This window comes from Littorina saxatilis, linkage group LG12 (assembly GCF_037325665.1).
Source record: "Littorina saxatilis isolate snail1 linkage group LG12, US_GU_Lsax_2.0, whole genome shotgun sequence".
NCBI classification, from domain to species: Eukaryota; Metazoa; Mollusca; class Gastropoda; order Littorinimorpha; family Littorinidae; genus Littorina; species Littorina saxatilis.
The window spans coordinates 6,825,455-6,831,274 of NC_090256.1; the positions used below are offsets into that span (position 1 = coordinate 6,825,455).

Below are 5,820 nucleotides of genomic sequence, written 5' to 3' on the forward strand. Positions count from 1 at the left end.
GAGAGAGAGAGATAGAGAGAGGGAGAGGGAGAGAGAGCGAGAAAAAGAGAGATAAAGGGAAAGAGAGAGAGAGAGAGGGAGAGACAGAGAGAGACAGAGAGAGAGAGAGGAAGAGAGAGAGAGAGCTCAGAACTTTATTACATAAGGATAAATGTTTTAGGCTTAGCCTAATCTTCCAACCTGTCCTTGGAACATATACAGAGAATAATTGTAAACGAAAGCAAAGACTGCGCACATACACACACACACACACATACACACACACCCACGTATACACACACACGCACACACAAACTCACACACACTTACACACACACACTTACACGTCACACACACACACACACACACACACACACACACACACACACACACACATGCACACACACACACATGCACACATATACACACACATGCTCGCGCGCGCGAGCGTGCGCTCGCATACCTACACACATGCACATGCTATCATTTCATACCTAAAAGTAGGTAGCGGCAGTAACGCTAGTCCCATGCGGGAAAGCGAGATCTGTGCTGAAAATAACACGTTTTCAATTTCCGACAGCTTTCAATATATGGCATATTATTGAAAATGGAAACTACAGAAATGAAGTTGGATTCTTTGTCTTTTACCCCATGCCATTTGTTTGCAAAATGTGCTTGGATTGAATGCGTGTGCGTGAATCACAAATACTCTCTCCGGATTTTCGGACAGCCGTGACGCGACCGCCATTACTACTTGCTCTTCAACTTTTTGTGGTGTTTCCCTTTCGGCGTTGTATTTTCTAAAAATAGTTTCATTCAACGATCGGAAACCAGTGTCAACTGCTAAAGAAAGAGTCCCTTTTCTTTCTAGGGGGGGTATTTTTTAGATTAAATCGATGGTGGATTTTAGACATGGACAATAAAAAATTGCCCAACTTTAACCTTTCGTAACTTAAAAACAACTCAAACGATCGTAGTCGTAAAAGATGCGCTAGAAAGTCCGATTTCTTGTGAATCCTCCAAATATGGAAGTTTCCGTTTAAGATTCATGCGCGCGAAGCGCGAGCCAATCAAAACCGAGGACCTGCAAAACCGGTAAAATCCGTTGCGTTGATCGCGAGTCATGGCGGAGTATTCAAGCGAAGCGATGGTGACGCACGCTTCGAGACAATTTGTGGAAGAAATCAAACCCATCCTTGGTAAGTGTTGATGTTTTTCTGTTCATTTAGTGTTTAGAAGTTGATCTGTCGAACCATTCTGCTGAATTTAGCGTTTTGAGTGCGTAGTTTTCATTTTGATGATAGTAGTTTGTGCTGGGTCATTTTGTATTGGGTGTTGAAATGGGGGTACTCGATAAACGACCTAAGTTATTTTTTGCCTTTCGCCGTACATGTGATATATTTGTTTCAAACTAATCTTGAATTATTACTCCGATGGTTTTTGTTTCTCAGTTGTTGTTTTCTTGAGGATTAAATTAGGATTAAAAGGAATAATTGTTCCTTTGCTAAAACCGGAAGTGCAAGACTAGGCCTAGCAACGAGTAGCGTAGCTTACATGTGTTCTGCGCGTTCTTAGAATCCGGTTTCATTCTAGAATGGACCGGGTCCAGGTTGGAATTCTAACCCTGCGCAAGTACAGGGGTGCCATTCTAGAATGAAACCCTTGAATAAAGGGGGCCGTAATGTTTGTAGGTAAGACAGAGTTGTCTTCCCTTGAATTATCTCCACCTGCACCTTCCCTTTGATAAGATGGGGCTGATTTGTCTACCCCTGAAAAAAATCCTTTGGCGATCTTGCGATGTCATGTCATGTCAAGAAAGTTGACACTCCTGAGTACGCAATAAACAAAGGCAGACCATAGCAAGGGGGACTACCAGGGCGGTATTGTTTGCAGGGCAGTTGTTTTTGTGATGAGAGCCGGTTGCGGCCGCTTGCAATGTCAGCGCTGTCTCCCTCTCGGAAATGTCTGTTTTTTTGACAATTTTTTTGACAGACAGACAGACAGACAGACAGACAGACGGCAGTCAGACCGACTAACCGACAGACAGACCAACAGAAGGACAGAGTGAGTTATAGAGCTGTTGTCACAGGTTTAAAAAAAAGTTGACATTAACAAAAACAGAAATCAACAACAACTTTTGTCTGGTTTTATAATATTATGGGAAAAACATTGAAAGCAATTCATAGTAGTAGTACTACCACAACAAATACTCTCAAAGGGGAATTCCATGCCTAAAAGTTTGACAGTTTTTATTTAATCTATCAGAATCCCTACCTTCCAAACTGTGATATGCCCACGTTTCAAACTCTTCATGTATATGAATAAGATTAAGTCAGTCCGGAAATTTCCGTTCGTAGCGATCAGTGCTGAGTGTCTCTCAAAATCGTAATCACTTTCAGAACATCACATCACAATCCCAATTCACGATGTCTTTGAGTAAAGTGTAAAAAACCCGAGAAAAAAAACCCAACCAAACACACAAAAAACAAAAACAAACAGAAAATCCAGTTACAAGCGAGATCGTCAAAACACTGTCAGTCCGGAAATTTCCGTTCGTAGCGATCAGTGCTGAGTGTCTCTCAAAATCGTAATCACTTTCAGAACATCACAATCCCAATTCACGATGTCTTTGAGTAAAGTGTAAAAAACCCGGAAAAAAACCCCAACTAAACACACAAAAAACAAAAACAAACAGAAAATCCACATTTGTGGCTTTGGCTGTGTGATAGTCTAACTGAAATGACTATTCCAACTTGGACCCAAATTCCAACCTTGCGCAGGGCCGATTCTAGAATGGACCAGCAACAAGGGTTTCATTCTAGAATGGCACCCCTGTACTTGCGCAGGGTTAGAATTCCAACCTGGACCCGGTCCATTCTAGAATGAAACCGGATTCTAAGTTCGCGCAGAACACATGCACTGACCCTAGCGCATCTCCATTCCTTCTTCCTTTTCCCCCCAGTTAATCAGAGTTTATGGTCCATCAAACTTGTGTGATTACTAATTTGTTTCTCATGACAAGCAAGGTGATATAATAAATTAGAAACGAGTTAAAAAATAACCAAATACATGACAGAAAAACAAAGCAAACTTTTGTTTTGGGACAAAAGTAAAACTGAAAGTAAACAGGCCTTCATGGTGGCTTCCAGTAAGTTCGTCACACGGTAGATTCGTCACCGGTCCCGGTAACTTCGCCACAGTAGTCCGAGCGCGGCTCTCTCTATCTCTCTCTCTCTCTCTCTCTCTCTCTCTCTCTCTCTCTCTCTCACCTCCTTCCACCCCTCCCTCTCCTCACATTGAGTTTCTCTGCCTCCTTGACAGTGAGGTTGAAGTCATAGGACTCCCTCTCTCTCTCTCTTGGTCGCGCGTGTGTGGGTGTTAGTCAGTGTGTGGGTGTGTGTGCGATGGTGTGTGTGAGTGTTTGTGCGTTTGTACGTGCGTGTGTGTGCGTGCGTGTCATGGATATGGGTGTATGTACGTCCGTCCGTCTCTCTCTCTCTCTCTCTCTCTCTCTCTCTCTCTCTCTCTCTCTCTCTCTCTCTCTCTCTCTCTCTCTCTCTCTCTCTCGCTCCCTCTCTCAGACTACATGCTTTTGAGAACTGCTCAATGAGTAGATCTCGGGTTGAGAACTGCTCAATGAGTAGATCTCGGGTTTTAAAATAACAACGCTCGGACTGTGTCGTCTGAAAACTGCTCAGTTGAGAACTGCACAATGAGTAGATCTCGGGTTTTAAAATAACAACTCTCTCTCTCTTTCTCTCTCTCTCTCTCTCTCTTTCTCTCTCTCTAAAAAATGTCAGTGAATCTTGAATCTCTCCCACAAATCAAACATCTGAAAGCATAAGCTCTAAGCTTAACACCCGCCCACCCCTGCCAGTAATTTCGTCACGGGTGACGAATCTACCGCGTGACGAACTTACTGGTAGCCTTCATGGTTTCAGTACAAAAATATTATGAACATAGTATTACATTTTTGTTTTGTTTGTGCGTGTTACAGATGATGCTCACTTCCAGCAAATGAAGTCTGCTTTCACACTCACAGCAACTGGAAGAGGTCGACCACCCAAACTTCAGCTGGTACCACTGACCAACAAGCTATTGTTGCAGCTGGATCTGCTTCGGTTGGAAACAGGGAGGGATTGGAGTGACCTGGTTTCATTTCTCCCCAAAGTGTTCGAGTGAACTTGCTGCAAGGACTTGAAATCAAGGCAGAAATTGAGGGAACAGTGAAAGAAGCAACAAAGCTGGGGAATAAGACTGGATTAGAACTAGAAGCATTTTTGGATATCGACGCAGGGCGTTGCATCATGGGCCGGAATGTTGGGGTTCATTTGCTGAAACATAGGATCACAAGAAACCACCTGCTCAATCCGGACCTTCTGGAAGACCTTGACCGTCCATCAGAACTTGTGAATGGCATGGTGCTCGATCTAATATCGTTCCACAAAAAGGAGAACCTATCGCTGACTTCTGCCAGATTCCTGCATCGGTTGTTTTTGGACACAACATTGTGCTTGCACCATTTTCTTCTTCTGGCAGAACATTCACAGTCGAATCTCCAGCAAACCTGCCTGCCATGTACACCTGTTTCAAGCAGTACTTGACTGACAACTTTGTTTGACTGACTTTGAAGAAGGGGTATATATGCATTTGACTGTCACTTCTCATCCGACTGTGCACTTTGCAAGAATTTAGTTTTCCCCAGAGAACTGTGAACAATGTTAGTAAATTTATCCCACATACGTGAGAGAGATAACCGTGAGATAAAAATCGTTCAAATCACACGTGTGTATATCATGTAAATGAGGTCAACCGGAAGGTCAAGCTATGTAAATTAGTAGTACATGGGATAAACCGGAAGGTCAAGCTAATCCTATCGAGGAAGGATATGCTTTGCTGTTGTTGTTCCTTTTGGTTTCTTTTATCCTGTGGCCACTGCTTTTCTTTTTATCTGGTATATTTTGAAGTGATGGGTTTGATTTCTTCCACAAATTGTCTCGAAGCGTGCGTCACCATTGCTTCGCTCGAATACTCCGCCATGACTCGCGATCAACGCAACGGATTTTACCGGTTTTGCAGGTACTCGGTTTTGATTGTTCGAATATTAAACTTAACAGTGTTGACAAAGGCGAACTACTTTGTCCTAGTTTGAGAGTGTGTGTCATGGCGGAGGAATGAATGTCAAATTGAGTAAAGTGGTTTGAAGTTCTAAAGCGGTTGATCCAAAGGCAATATCGCTGTCGGTGACTTTTAGTTAGATCTGGCACAGAAGTATATAATGTAGGATAAACAGAATACTACATGGCTTGCTGTGTCGTACCAGATTTACACTCGTTGCTTTTTCAAATCGTAAACAGCTCGCTTTCGCAGTTCACTATTTAAACAAGAAGGGCAAAGCCCATACGACTCACATCCTTGACCTTTACATGACCTTGACCTTCAGGGTCAAGGTCAAATAACTAAACCTAGCAATGACATCATACACTAAGAACTGCTTTACACATTTTTCCTACCAAAATACATGTGACCTTGACCCAAGGTCAAGGTCATCTAAGGTCATGCAACACAAAGCTGTTAATTCAAGACATAGGAAGTACAATGGTGCTTATTGGCTCTTTCTACCATGAGATATGGTCACTTTTAGTGGTTCACTACCTTATTTTGGTCACATTTCATAAGGGTCAAAGTGACCTTGATCATATGCGACCAAATGTGTCTCATGATGAAAGCATAACATGTGCCCCACATAATTTTTAAGTTTGAAACAGTTATCTTCCATAGTTCAGGGTCAAGGTCACTTCAAAATATGTATACAATCCAACTTTAAAGGACCCTTGCGAC

At 42.6% G+C, this 5,820-nt stretch overlaps 1 long non-coding RNA gene across 1 annotated transcript in view; it reads left to right on the forward strand.

The window, feature by feature from the left end:
- The first annotated feature begins 637 nt into the window (after positions 1–637).
- Positions 638–5,820, forward strand: part of LOC138981146 (uncharacterized) — a 6,593-nt gene continuing 1,410 nt past the window's right edge. The window contains exons 1-2 of the long non-coding RNA XR_011460573.1: positions 638–1,178; positions 3,977–5,820. The exon at positions 3,977–5,820 is cut by the window's right edge and continues 1,410 nt beyond it. This is a non-coding gene — a long non-coding RNA (uncharacterized lncRNA). The remainder of the gene's footprint in view (positions 1,179–3,976) is intronic.